Genomic DNA, 15,884 nt, shown 5'->3' with positions numbered 1-15,884 from the left:
TGGGAGAGAGGAGGAGGGGGAGAGAGAAGAGGGTAGAATGGAGGAGGAGGGAGAGTAGGTAGAGAAGAGCAGGGGAGAGGAGAGGTGGAGGATAGAGAGAGGAGAGAGAGGAGAGGGTAGAATGGGAGAGAGGAGGCGGGAGAGTAGGTAGAGAAGAGCAGGGGAGAGGTGGAGGATAGAGAGAGGAGAGAGAGGAGAGGGTAGAATGGGAGAGAGGAGGAGGGAGAGTAGGTAGTGAAGAGCAGGGGAGAGGTGGAGGATAGAGAGAGGAGAGAGAGGAGAGGGTAGAATGGGAGAGAGGAGGAGGGAGAGTAGGTAGAGAAGAGCAGGGGAGAGGTGGAGGATAGAGAGAGGAGAGAGAGGAGAGGGTAGAATGGGAGAGAGGAGGAGGGAGAGTAGGTAGAGAAGAGCAGGGGAGAGGTGGAGGATAGAGAGAGGAGAGGGTAGAACGGGAGAGAGGAGGAGGGGAGAGAAGCAGAGGAGGAGGGGAGAGAAGCAGGGGGGGGGGGGGTTGAGAGAAGGGGAAAGAGATGAAACAACGACTCCATACCAATAACCCACCAGTCTGTACAGGGTTCACATCTTATTCAAATAAGCTTGAACTTTGTCCCAAAAATGTATGAATAATAATAATGGCTGAATATTAAACATGTCCAATACTGGGGTTATCCAACGCAGGTCCATTAAGGTGAAAGAGTTGAAATGGATCAACTTGTGTTCAGACAGTTGTTTGAACAGTGCATTGAACAGCAGCGCTGCATCAACTCCAGTGTGTCAGACGGTCTGACTCACCAGTCAGAGTGCTGTCAATCTTCTTCTCTGTGTCTCGGTCTTTGATGTGGAAGGACACATTGACCTCCTGCTCCTTGTCGTAGGCAAACTAACACACAGGATATACACAACAGAGAAAACTGACATCTGAGTTACTGAGGGCCAGAGACATGTCAAAACACACTTGCTGGCTCTTTCTCTCGCTCACACAGGACCCCCCCACCACACACACACACACACACACACACACATACCAGGGTTTCTGCTAGCTGGTTATAGCTGGCTTTTGGACCATTAAGAATCTGACCCAGAGTCTGTTTGGAATAGGCAATTTCTTTCTTGCACAGAATCACAAGCTAACCAATAGGTCAACTGTTCTATTGTGGGGGATATTAGATTGACAGGCTGGTGATTCTGCTGTTCTTTACTCGTCTTGTTGTCTGAGGAAAGGTCGGCGTGGACAGTTATTCTCTCATCTTCACCGTGAGCATCGTTGCATGTTCTGTTATGACGAAGTACCATAATGTAAATGTGATTTCTGTCATTCTGAGCACCGTGGGTGGACGCCCTAATCAGGTTACCACCCTAACCCTAACCACCCAATGCATATGGGCCCGGTAAACTTCTCAAACGTCTTAAATTATAATACTTCCTGTCAAATATCCAGCACCACATTTTCCTGACAAAAACACTGACATGCACGTATGCACACACAATCCGCACACAACATAGCTCTTAACTCCATACTGGCAGCCTCTCAAACTCAGTATGAAAACAGATGGGTGGAGAGACAGAGAGAGAGACAGAGAGAGTCAGAGTACTGGCTGGAGGTGAATGTCTTTGGGACTGAGGGAGAAGACTTGTACTGCTCATGTGGGGCGCTGGGAAGTAAAACCTGTGTTGTCTCAACTAGAGGTGGATATTACTGACCTCATAACCCTTGAAGTTGAACTTTAACCCCTCATTAAAGGTGAACTCTTCCTCCGGGACAGAGATGTTTCATGAGCTCCAGAGATGCCAATTTTAAACGTGTGATCCTGGAGAGAGAGATACACACACGACAGAGAGAGAGAAAGAGACAGAGACCCACACAGGACAGACAGAGACACACACACACACCACAGGACAAGAGATACACACACGGGACAGAGATACACACACGGGACAGAGATACACACACGGGACAGAGATACACACACGGGACAGAGATACACACACACAGAGATACACACGGGACAGAGATACACACGGGACAGAGATACACACGGGACACAGAGATACACACGGGACAGAGATACACACGGGACAGAGATACACACGGGACAGAGATACACACACGGACAGAGATACACACGGGACAGAGATACACACACGGGACAGAGATACACACACAGGGACAGAGATACACACACAGAGATACACACACGGGACAGAGATACACACACGGGACAGAGATACACACACGGGGCAGAGATACACACGGGGCAGAGATACACACACGGGCAGAGATACACACACGAGATACACACACAGGACACAGAGAGATACACACAGGACACAGAGATACACACAGAGATACACAGAGATACACACGGGACAGAGATACACACGGGACAGAGATACACACACACGGGACAGAGATACACACGGGGACAGACACACGACAGAGATACACACAGGACAGAGATACACACACAGAGATACACGACAGAGATACACACACGGACAGAGGGACAGAGATACACACACGGGGGACAGAGATACACACAGGGGCAGAGATACACACACGGGACAGAGATACACACACGGGACAGAGATACACACACGGGACAGAGATACACACACGGGACAGAGATACACACACGGGACAGAGATACACACACGGGACAGAGATACACACAGAGATACACACGGGACAGAGAGATACACACGGGACAGAGATACACACACGGGACAGAGATACACACGGGGACAGAGATACACACGGGACAGATACACACGGGGCAGAGATACACACGGGACAGAGATACACACGGGGCAGAGATACACACGGGACAGAGATACACACGGGGACAGAGATACAGAGATACACACACACGGGACAGGATACACAGAGATACACAGAGATACACACGGGACAGAGATACACACGGGACAGAGATACACACGGGACAGAGATACACACGGGACAGAGATACACACGGGACAGAGATACACACGGGACAGAGATACACACACACGGGACAGAGATACACACGGGACAGAGATACACACGGGACAGAGATACACACGGGACAGAGATACACACGGGACAGAGATACACACACGGGACAGAGATACACACACGGGACAGAGATACACACACGGGACAGAGATACACACACGGGACAGAGATACACACACGGGACAGAGACAGACAGAGATACACACACGGGACAGAGATACACACACGGGACAGAGATACACACGGGACAGAGATACACACACGGACAGAGATACACACGAACATGGACAAGAGAACATGTATTAGAATGAGTAGAAGTCAGTCAGGCTGTCAGGCACAACGAACCATATTAGATAAACAGTACTGTACATGATCTAATAGTGAATGAGGAAGAAAAGAGGATGTACTCTCATTAGAGGAACAGCCAAGTTAATCATCAATGATAGACGATGACTAAATAGGTGTCTGAAATGGCACCATATTCCCTACAGTAAACCTAAACTGGCACCATATTCCCTGCAGTAAACCCAAACTGGCACCCTATTCCCTACAGTGAACCCAAAATGGCACCCTATTCCCTACAGTGAACCCAAACTGGCACCCTATTCCCTACAATGAACCCAAAATGGCACCCTATTCCCTACTCAAATGGCACCCTATTCCCTAAGTAGTGCACTGTATAGGCAATATGGTGTAATTAGGGGAGCAAGCCTAAGAGCTGTGTCTATCTCACCTTGTAGATGTCCAGGTTCTTCCCTTGGAAGCTGATGGGGATGGGGTAGCCTACAGGGATGAGATGAGGATCTGGGTTCTCAAACTGAGGACAGCTATCAGCCTGGAGGGAGAACAGAAGGTAGCTGGTTTAATCAGAGAGACAGACAGACAGACAGACATACAAGCAGACATGCATACAGGCAGACATACAGACAGACATACAGGCAGACATACAGACAGGCAGACAGACAGACAGGCAGACAGACAGGCATACAGACAGGCATACAGGCAGCCATACAGGCAGACAGACATACAGGCAGGCACACAGGCAGACAGACATACAGGCAGACAGACATACAGGCAGGCAGACAGGCAGGCGGACAGGCAGGCACAGGCAGGCGGACAGGCAGGCGGACAGGCAGGCGGACAGGCAGGCGGACAGGCAGGCGGACAGGCAGGCAGGCAGGCAGACAGACAGGCAGGCAGGCAGGCAGGCAGGCAGGCAGACAGACACACAGACAGACACACAGACAGACACACAGACAGACACACAGACAGACACACAGACAGACACACAGACAGACACACAGACAGACACAGACAGACACACAGACAGACACACAGACACACAGACAGACACACAGACAGACACGCAGACAGACAGACAGGCAGACAGGCAGGCAGGCAGGCAGGCAGACAGGCAGACAGGCAGACAGGCAGGCAGACAGACAGGCAGGCAGGCAGACAGGCAGACAGGCAGACAGGCAGACAGGCAGACAGGCAGGCAGGCAGACAGGCAGACAGACAGACAGGCAGACAGGCAGACAGGCGGAGCTTGCCAGTTGCCACCTATAAGCCAGAAAGTCAGTAACAGATACAAGCTGGATCAGAGACAATAGCTCTTTATCAATTAATCTTCCTTCACTTCCTCACATCCTCTCTTCTGGCCTGCTTTTCAAAAAGTATTGGACCTTCTTCTTGAGGAGGCGGGGAGAGAGGACACAAGGAGTTGTGGAAAGACAAAAGGAGATTGAGCCAAACTGTGTAGTTCACTGAGACAGGGCTTCCTCCTACTTGTTGGGCTTTGACGATGTGAGCTCCATCTACAGAGACATCTCTGTCACTGCAGGTGTGGTCCTGGGCATTCCACTGGCACTGCCACTCACTGGTCACACATGCTATACACCTGGGGACAATCAACCAATAGAAGGAAGAGATAAGGAATCAGAGTTTATATAGCCAATGAGAACAGAAATCCCCAAAGGTGTTCCGTGTAAAATGACTGAACAGAATAACTGTCAGAAAAGCGTCATTAACGGGTCGTCTCCATAAAGCAGTGGTCACCGACGGGTCCATCTTCAAGGCATTCCTAGTCGACCACCTTGCACTCCTATCGTACAGTTCTGCTGGGTAGGCAAAGGGTTCCAACCATTTCATTTGTCTGAAGGGACAAACTCCACAACCAGAGAAAGACTGTCAAAGAATACAGCAAGCAGTTGCTGTTTATATGAGTTCTTTAAGCTTTTATTCAGTACTGTCAACACTGTTTTTATGAGTGAGTTCTTTAAGCTTTTATTCAGTACTGTCAACACTGTTTTTATGAGTGAGTTCTTTAAGCCTCTATTCAGTACTGTCAACGCTGTTTTTATGAGTGAGTTCTTTAAGCATCTATTCAGTACTGTCAACACTGTTTTTATTGAGTTCTTTAAGCTTCTATTCAGTACTGTCAGTTTTTATGAGTGAGTTCTTTAAGCTTCTATTCAGTACTGTCAACACTGTTTTTATGAGTGAGTTCTTTAAGCTTTTATTCAGTACTGTCAACACTGTTTTTATGAGTGAGTTCTTTAAGCCTCTATTCAGTACTGTCAACGCTGTTTTTATGAGTGAGTTCTTTAAGCATCTATTCAGTACTGTCAACACTGTTTTTATGAGTGAGTTCTTTAAGCTTCTATTCAGTACTGTCAACACTGTTTTTATGAGTGAGTTCTTTAAGCTTCTATTCAGTACTGTCAACACTGTTTTTATGAGTGAGTTCTTTTAAGCTTCTATTCAGTACTGTCAACACTGTTTTTATGAGTGAGTTCTTTAAGCTTCTATTCAGTACTGTCAACACTGTTTTTATGAGAGTTCTTTTAAGCTTCTATTCAGTACTGTCAACACTGTTTTTATGAGTGAGTTCTTTTAAGCTTCTATTCAGTACTGTCAACACTGTTTTTATGAGTGAGTTCTTTAACCTCTTGAAACTCTAGGGGCGCTATATCATTTGGATAAAAAGATGTGCCCGTTTTAAGCGCAATATTTTGTCACAAAAAGATGCTCGACTATGCATATAATTGGTAGCTTTGGAAAGAAAACACTGACGTTTCCAGAACTGCAAAGATATTTTCTGTGCGTGCCCTAGAACGTGAGCTACAGGCAAAACCAAGATGAGACGGCATCCAGGAAATTAGCAGGATTTTTGAGGCTCTGTTTTCCATTGTCTCCTTATATGGCTGTGAATGCGAGAGGAGTAAGTCTGCCCTTTCCCCAAGGTGTCTGCAGCATTGTGACGTATTTGTAGGCATATCATTGGAAGATTGACCATAAGAGACCACATTTACCAGGTGTCCGCCCGGTGTCCTGCGCCGAAATTGGTGCGCAAAAGTCAGCTGCAAGTATTTTTCCACAGAATTCAGAGAAGAATGCAGGCTTCCACGAACGATATATCAATGAAGAGATATGTGAAAAAACACCTTGAGGATTGATTCCAAACAATGTTTGCCATGTTTCGGTCGATATTATGGAGTTAATTCGGAAAAAGTTTGACGTTGTAGGTGACTGAATTTTCGGTTCGTTTCGGTAGCCAGATGCGATGTAGAAAACGGAGCGATTTCTCCTACACACAGACGCTTTCAGGAAAAACTGCGCATTTGCTATGTAACTGAGAGTCTCCTCATTGAAAACATCCGAAGCTCTTCAAAGGTAAATGATTTTATTTATTTGGTTATCTGGTTTTTGTGAAAATGTTGCGTGCTAAATGCTACTCAAAATGGTAAGATAGCTTAGCATACTCTTACACAAATTAGTCAATTGCTATGGTTCAAAAGCATATTTTGAAAATCTGAGATGACAGTGTTGTTAAGAAAAGGCTAAGCTTGAGAGTAGGCGCATTATTTTCATTTTATTTGTGATTTTCAGAAATCGTTAACGTTGCGTTATGCTAATGAGCCTGAGGCTTTAGTCACGATCCCGGATCCGGGATGGGGAGTTTAAGCTTCTATTCAGTACTGTCAACGCTGTTTTTATGAGTGAGTTCTGTTAAGTTTTTACAAAACATAAATGTGCATCTCCCTACTTCCACTCGTGTTGAGTAGCCGTGTATCAACAGGCCTGCTGTTTAATTATTAGCAGCTCGTCAAGTCTATGTCAATATCCAGGAATATTTCACTTTTCTGGTCATAGGAACATCATGAATTGGAGCATGAGGCAGAAATAATGTGGTGCGACTTGAGTTTGGCCATCAGGTGGAAGACGGTGTCCCCTCTATTGGTCAGCCTCACCGGAGGAAAGGAGAAAGCAGGGACTATGAGAGGTGTCCCCTCTCTATTGGTCAGCCTCACCGGAGGAAAGGAGAAAGCAGGGACTATGAGAGGTGTCCCCTCTCTATTGGTCAGCCTCACCGGAGGAAAGGAGAAAGCAGGGACTATGAGAGGTGTCCCCTCTCTATTGGTCAGCCTCACCGGAGGAAAGGAGAAAGCAGGGACTATGAGAGGTGTCCCCTCTCTATTGGTCAGCCTCACCGGAGGAAAGGAGAAAGCAGGGACTATGAGAGGTGTCCCCTCTCTATTGGTCAGCCTCACCGGAGGAAAGGAGAAAGCAGGGACTATGAGAGGTGTCCCCTCTCTATTGGTCAGCCTCACCGGAGGAAAGGAGAAAGCAGGGACTATGAGAGGTGTCCCCTCTCTATTGGTCAGCCTCACCGGAGGAAAGGAGAAAGCAGGGACTATGAGAGGTGTCCCCTCTCTATTGGTCAGCCTCACCGGAGGAAAGGAGAAAGCAGGGACTATGAGAGGTGTCCCTCTCTATTGGTCAGCCTCACCGGAGGAAAGGAGAAAGCAGGAACTATGGATGCCCTGTCCCCTCTCCTCTGCTGAGACAGACCATCACCGGAGGAAAATAAAAAAGATAATTATTTCAATTTATGCTCAGCTGAGCCTCGGAAATGATAAACTGATCTATTCTGACAAAGAGAGTTTTCCCCTATAACATGGTCTGAGAAGAACAACGGAGGAAAGGCAGAAAGCCAACTATGTTGTGATCCCCTGTATTAGACCTACTGCAGGAAACCTCATTCCTAGACAACAGTGTTTATTAGGTTACTGTTCTATAGGCTCAGCCTTATTAAGTCCTGTTTTTAAAGAACTATCTGAGTGGTAGATCTCGGCTTGGAAAGTGATCTTGCCTCAGAAAAGGTTGGTGACCAATAAGGGTTTTACTGGTCAGCCTCACTTACGGCGTGTTCCTGGACTTCCTGCCGGTGGCGGCACATTGGTCAGCCTCACCGGAGGAAAGGAGAAAGTGTCCGGAGAGAACTTGTATTCGCTGGACGTCACCTCGATGCCGGGACCAGGATCTTCACCTGCACCGTCACAAAAGTCTGAGAAAGCAACTATGACAGAATGTCAGTTACTACAGTCCACTGCTCTGGAGGAAAGGATTAAGCCCGGTCACCTGACTGGTTCTGTACTGAATAAAACACATCACCTTGTTCCGAAAGACAAAGACAAGTTAGTTAAAGAAACAGACTGATATATCCAGGCTTAAAAAGCAGTATTCAGAACCCATCTACCACCCAAGGAGCTAAGGACCGAAAGTTAGGACCAGTATTCCCCCATCTACCACCCAAGGAGCTAAGGACCGGGGACTTGAGGGTGTCCCCTATTCAGCCTCTACCACCCAAGGAGCTAAGGACCGGGGTTATGACCAGTATTCAGTCCCATCTACCACCCAAGGAGCTAAGGACCGGGGTTAGGAAATTCAGAACCCATCTACCACCCAAGGAGCTAAGGACCGGGGTTAGGAGGGTGCCCTGCCGCTCTCCCTTGGTCAGTATTCAGAACCCATCTACCACCCAAGGATGCTAAGGACCGAGGTTAGGACCATATTCAAACCCATCTACCACCCAAGGAGCTAAGGACCGAGGTTAGGACCAGTATTCAGAACCCATCTACCACCCAAGGAGCTAAAGACCGGGGTTAGGACCAGTATTCAGAACCCATCTACCACCCAAGGAGCTAAGGACTGGGGTTAGGACCAGTATTAAGAACCCATCTTTACCCAAGAAGCTAAGGACCGGGGTTAGGAAAGTATTCAGAACCCATCTGACCACCCAAGGGCTAAGGACCTTACGGTTAGGACCAGTATTCAGAACCCATCTACCACCCAAGGAGCTAAGGACCGGGTTAGGACCAGTATTCAGAACCCATCACCACCCAAAGTCTAAACGCAATAGGACAGAATTCAGAACCCATCTACCACCCAAGGAGCTAAGGACCGGGTTAGGACCAGTATTCAGAACCCATCTACCACCCAAGGAGCTAAGGACCTTGGTTAGGACCAGTATTCAGAACCCATCTACCACCCAAGAGACTAAGGACCGGGGTTAGGACCAGTATTCAGAACCCATCTACCACCCAAGGAGCTAAGGACCGGGGTTAGGACCAGTATTCAGAACCCATCTACCACCCAAGGAGCTAAGGACCGGGGTTAGGACCAGTATTCAGAACCCATCTACCACCCAAGGAGCTAAGGACCGGGGTTAGGACCAGTATTCAGAACCCATCTACCACCCAAGGAGCTAAGGACCGGGGTTAGGACCAGTATTCAGAACCCATCTACCACCCAAGGAGCTAAGGACCGGGGTTAGGACCAGTATTCAGAACCCATCTACCACCCAAGGAGCTAAGGACCGGGGTTAGGACCAGTATTCAGAACCCATCTACCACCCAAGGAGCTAAGGACCGGGGTTAGGACCAGTATTCAGAACCCATCTACCACCCAAGGAGCTAAGGACCGGGGTTAGGACCAGTATTCAGAACCCATCTACCACCCAAGGAGCTAAGGACCGGGTTAGGACCAGTATTCAGAACCCATCTACCACCCAAGGAGCTAAGGACCGGGGTTAGGACCAGTATTCAGAACCCATCTACCACCCAAGGAGCTAAGGACCGGGGTTAGGACCAGTATTCAGAACCCATCTACCACCCAAGGAGCTAAGGACCGGGTTAGGACCAGTATTCAGAACCCATCTACCACCCAAGGAGCTAAGGACCGGGGTTAGGACCAGTATTCAGAACCCATCTACCACCCAAGGAGCTAAGGACCGGGGTTAGGACCAGTATTCAGAACCCATCTACCACCCAAGGAGCTAAGGACCGGGGTTAGGACCAGTATTCAGAACCCATCTACCACCCAAGGAGCTAAGGACCGGGGTTAGGACCAGTATTCAGAACCCATCTACCACCCAAGGAGCTAAGGACCGGGGTTAGGACCAGTATTCAGAACCCATCTACCACCCAAGGAGCTAAGGACCGGGGTTAGGACCAGTATTCAGAACCCATCTACCACCCAAGGAGCTAAGGACCGGGTTAGGACCAGTATTCAGAACCCATCTACCACCCAAGGAGCTAAGGACCGGGGTTAGGACCAGTATTCAGAACCCATCTACCACCCAAGGAGCTAAGGACCGGGGTTAGGACCAGTATTCAGAACCCATCTACCACCCAAGGAGCTAAGGACCGGGGTTAGGACCAGTATTCAGAACCCATCTACCACCCAAGGAGCTAAGGACCGGGGTTAGGACCAGTATTCAGAACCCATCTACCACCCAAGGAGCTAAGGACCGGGGTTAGGACCAGTATTCAGAACCCATCTACCACCCAAGGAGCTAAGGACCGGGGTTAGGACCAGTATTCAGAACCCATCTACCACCCAAGGAGCTAAGGACCAAGGTTAGGACCAGTATTCAGGACCCATCTACCACCCAAGGATGCTTCAAGTCACCGGGGTTAGGACCAGTATTCAGAACCCATCTACCACCCAAGGAGCTAAGGACCGGGGTTAGATCCAGTATTCAGAACCCATCTACCACCCAAGGAGCTAAGGACCGGGGTTAGGACCAGTATTCAGAACCCATCTACCACCCAAGGAGCTAAGGACCGGGGTTAGGACCAGTATTCAGAACCCATCTACCACCCAAGGAGCTAAGGACCGGGGTTAGGACCAGTATTCAGAACCCATCTACCACCCAAGGAGCTAAGGACCGGGATTAGGACCAGTATTCAGAACCCATCTACCACCCAGGAGCTAAGGACCGGGGGGACCAGTATTCACAACCCATCTACCACCCAATGAGCTAGGACCGGGTTAGGACCAGTATTCAGGACCCATCTACCACCCAAGGAGCTAAGGACCGGGGTTAGGACCAGTATTCAGAACCCATCTACCACCCAAGGAGCTAAGGACCGGGGTTAGGACCAGTATTCAGGACCCATCTACCACCCAAGGAGCTAAGGACCGGGGTTAGGACCAGTATTCAGAACCCATCTACCACCCAAGGAGCTAAGGACCAGGGTTAGGACCAGTATTCAGCTAACCCATCTACCACCCAAGGAGCTAAGGACCGGGGTTAGGACCAGTATTCAGAACCCATCTACCACCCAAGGAGCTAAGGACCGGGGTTAGGACCAGTATTCAGGACCCATCTACCACCCAAGGAGCTAAGGACCGGGGTTAGGACCAGTATTCAGGACCCATCTACCACCCAAGGAGCTAAGGACCGGGGTTAGGACCAGTATTCAGAACCCATCTACCCTGGCCGGAGCTAACCCCGGGGTTAGGACCAGTATTCAGAACCCATCTACCACCCAAGGAGCTAAGGACCGGGGTTAGGACCAGTATTCAGGAGGACTCACCCTGCTTGTCAGGTGTAGAGGGGATGTTCACCCCGGTCAGGGAGGGCACAGATGACCTTCTGGTCCATCACCACAGCTCCACTAGTGTCCGAACCAAACCTGCACTTGATAATGTCAGAAGGGCCTGCGATCTTGGGGAGGGAGGGGATGTAGATTTCAACCTGGACAGGACAAAAACAGAGGTTTTTGAGGAGTGTGAGAGAGAGACAGAAACCAAGAGACTAAGAAGCAAGAGAATAAACTTCCTCTTGAATACAAAGAGGTCCATTGAGGAAATGCAATTATGTTTCAAGTCACAGGAATGGTTAGCAAAAACTCAAGTTCCTGGACTAGAATTGAGATGAAATGAAGTGAAATAAAGGACACTGATATTCAGGTCTACAGTTTAAAATGTACACAGTTCATTAATCCAGAACTGTCCCAGAAAACTACAGCTAACCTCTGTGTGTGTGTGTGTGTGTGCTAACCCTGGACTGTGCTAACCCTGGACTGTGTGTGTGTGAAGTGTGGACTACAGCTAATGCACTGGAAGGGACAGAGCTAAAGGAATTGACTAGAGTTAACTCTGGATGAATGAATTCAGAATGAAGCAAACCCAGCACAACAGATGACGGATCTTTCACACTGGAGAAGACAGCTGCCAATGACAGGGAACGTAGACATGGACACTAACCACTAGTACCCTGGTCTTCCTACAGCTGACCCTGGGTGGGCTAAAGGCCTGGATCTGAACACACTGCTGGTTGGACTCCAGCAACCACGTGTTGTCATCAGCTCACCCTGGGACAGTCTCCCCCTGGTACACCTGGAGGAGAAGAGACTAGTCACACCCCGGACTACAGCTAACCCTGGCCTACAGCTAACCAGGAGTCTGGACTACAGCTAACCCTGGACTACAGCTAACCCTGGCCTACAGCTAACCCTGGCCTACAGCTAACCAGGAGTCTGGACTACAGCTAACCCTGGACTACAGCTAACCAGGAGTCTGGACTACAGCTAACCCTGGACTACAGCTAACCCCGGACTACAGCTAACCCCGGACTACAGCTAACCCCGGACTACAGCTAACCCTGGACTACAGCTAACCCTGGACTACAGCTAACCCTGGACTACAGCTAACCCGGAGTCTGGACTACAGCTAACCAGGAGTCTGGACTACAGCTAACCAGGAGTCTGGACTACAGCTAACCAGGAGTCTGGACCACAGCTAACCAGGAGTCTGGACCACAGCTAACCAGGAGTCTGGACCACAGCTAACCAGGAGTCTGGACCACAGCTAACCAGGAGTCTGGACTACAGCTAACCAGGAGTCTGTACCACAGCTAACCCGGAGTCTGGACCACAGCTAACCAGGAGTCTGGACCACAGCTAACCAGGAGTCTGGACCACAGCTAACCAGGAGTCTGGACCACAGCTAACCAGGAGTCTGGACCACAGCTAACCAGGAGTCTGTACCACAGCTAACCAGGAGTCTGTACTACAGCTAACCAGGAGTCTGGACAACAGCTAACCAGGAGTCTGTACTACAGCTAACCAGGAGTCTGGACCACAGCTAACCGGGAGTCTGGACCACAGCTAACCCATATGTAAGTCTGGACCACAGCTAACCAGGAGTCTGGACCACAGCTAACCGGGAGTCTGGACCACAGCTAACCAGGAGTCTGGACCACAGCTAACCAGGAGTCTGGACCACAGCTAACCAGGAGTCTGGACCACAGCTAACCAGGAGTCTGGACCACAGCTAACCAGGAGTCTGGACCACAGCTAACCAGGAGTCTGGACCACAGCTAACCAGGAGTCTGGACCACAGCTAACCAGGAGTCTGGACCACAGCTAACCAGGAGTCTGGACCACAGCTAACCAGGAGTCTGGACCTGTATCCAGGCCCAGTTCCTCACTGATAGGAGCTCAAGAGAGAAAATAGTCCTGGACCATCTATAACAGGATAAATCAGTACTAAGCTCATAAGACATTTATAAGTTACATTATATTATTAATTGAAAAAATCAATGAGCAGCAGGAAATATTGCAGCTATAACCAATGTTCCCCCAAAGAATTGTCTCTGAGCAAATTTCAAGTCTGCTTACGTCCAGCGCACATTACTGTGAACATGGAGGCTGTACCTGCTTTAAGTTACAGTTTTAAACAGTGACTATATAGGCTACTGTGAATATTTGATCATAATGTAGGCCTACCAGAGTGGCCTACCATCAAAAACATGGAGAAAATTCATTGAACACCACACATTTTAACAAGGAAATAGCTGTTCTATCATTCAGCCAACAGTTGCAGCTAATGTGTGGTGTTCAATATAGGTCTACATTCCATGAGACTTCTGAAAAAACATGCAGGGCTTGACATGAACCTGTCCATCCACTTGTCCTTCAGACAAGGAGGGGACTGAAAATGTTGTGTTGATGCAAAAAGCACTTTTCTAAATAAAATGCATTATTATTCCCATACCATTATTACAGAGTATCAGACAAATTATGCTACCCTCTGCCTATTGGCTACTTGGCTTATTCAAGCCTGTCTCAAAATACAACACTGCCCCTTTAAGACAAAAACAAATCTCATCACCTGACTGGCTTTTTAAAGATGGCTAGAAATGTACAGGTTGTGTGCTCCTGTAGGAAGCAATCCCTCACCTATCGTCCCCTATCGTCCCCTATCGTTGACTACAAATGATCTATAACTGGGATAATAACTCACTAACTAGCAAAGGACATGAACAAATGTGCCACATGTGGCTACATGCAGCTGTGATTGGTTAAGGAGCACCAGTCTGTGTAGAGTACAGCTCAGCCGTGCCTGTCCATGTAATAGAATCCGACACCGTGCGTTCTGCCTCGGTATGTTGCATTGAAAGCGTGAATTCAATCACAACTCCCACAGTAAAGGGAAACATTGATAGTGTTAACTGAAAGTCTAGAAAGTTGAGTGAAGTTGAATCTCTGCGCGGGCTGGTATTTCTTCTGCGCGACAGTCCGAGAGGAGCTGCACCTTGCTTAGAGGGAACATTGGCTATAACTGGGACTGTACTCACTTGCCCTGCAGCACACACCAGCCACAGTAGGGGTCTTCCTGTGCCACACAGGACTGGCAGTCTGTCTTCAGGTGGCAGGCCTGCACTGGCACCTTGGTGATCTATGAGCAAAACATAAACGGCTGATTCAAACATGGCTTTGATACGATACGAACCTAAACGCATGGAACGCCTCACACTGATGAAAATCTACACTATGGAATAACGTTCCACGTTAAGATCACGGCTCACCTTCTTCTCTGTGGTGATGTAGAGGTGTGTGAGGCTGGTGTCAAACAGCAGGTTCTTGTTGACCTTGTCCCCGGTGTTCTCCCCAGGGGCGCGGCCGTACACCTCTGGACTGGTCGACAGGTGCAGCTTCAACACCTACGTTACACGAGCAGAAAGAAGACAGAGGCCGGGTCAATGCAGAAGACGTTAGTCAACTATTAAGGAAAAATAACATAAGTCAGAGCAGCCTATTGAATAACATTACAGCAGGACGACTTTCTGTTCAGCAGACAATCACAGTCAGTGCATTTAACTGGTAGAGACCAACCACATGTCACAGTCAGTGCATTTAACTAAGGTAGGTGAGACCAACCACATATCACAGTCAGTGCATTTAACTAAGGTAGGTGAGACCAACCACATATCACAGTCAGTGCATTTAACTAAGGTAGGTGAGACCAACCACATATCACAGTCAGTGCATTTAACTAAGGTAGGTGAGACCAACCACATATCACAGTCAGTGCATTTAACTAAGGTAGGTGAGACCAACCACATATCACAGTCAGTGCATTTAACTAAGGTAGGTGAGACCAACCACATATCACAGTCAGTGCATTTAACTAAGGTTTAACCAAGGTAGGTGAGACCAACCACATATCACAGTCAGTGCATTTAACTAAGGTAGGTGAGACCAACCACATATCACAGTGCATTTAACTAAGTGCATTTAACTAAGGTAGGTGAGACCAACCACATATCACAGTCAGTGCATTTAACTAAGGTAGGTGAGACCAACCACATATCACAGTCACATTTAACTAAGGTCAGTGCATTTAACTAAGGTAGGTGAGACCAACCACATATCACAGTCAGTGCATTTAACTAAGGTAGGTGAGACCAACCACATATCACAGTCAGTGCATTTAACTAAGGTAGGTGAGACCAACCACATATCACAGTCAG

General features: G+C 48.4%; 1 pseudogene; it reads right to left on the bottom strand.

Annotated features, from left to right (window-relative positions):
• The window catches only part of LOC135531257 (plexin-B2-like), a 55,391-nt pseudogene extending 40,317 nt beyond the window's left edge, over positions 1-15,074 (bottom strand).
• Between the last annotated feature and the right edge of the window lie 810 nt (positions 15,075-15,884).

The sequence above is a fragment of the Oncorhynchus masou genome, unplaced genomic scaffold (genome assembly GCF_036934945.1).
Source record: "Oncorhynchus masou masou isolate Uvic2021 unplaced genomic scaffold, UVic_Omas_1.1 unplaced_scaffold_1566, whole genome shotgun sequence".
Taxonomy (NCBI): Eukaryota; Metazoa; Chordata; class Actinopteri; order Salmoniformes; family Salmonidae; genus Oncorhynchus; species Oncorhynchus masou.
This window is presented reverse-complemented; position numbering and strand designations above follow the sequence as displayed.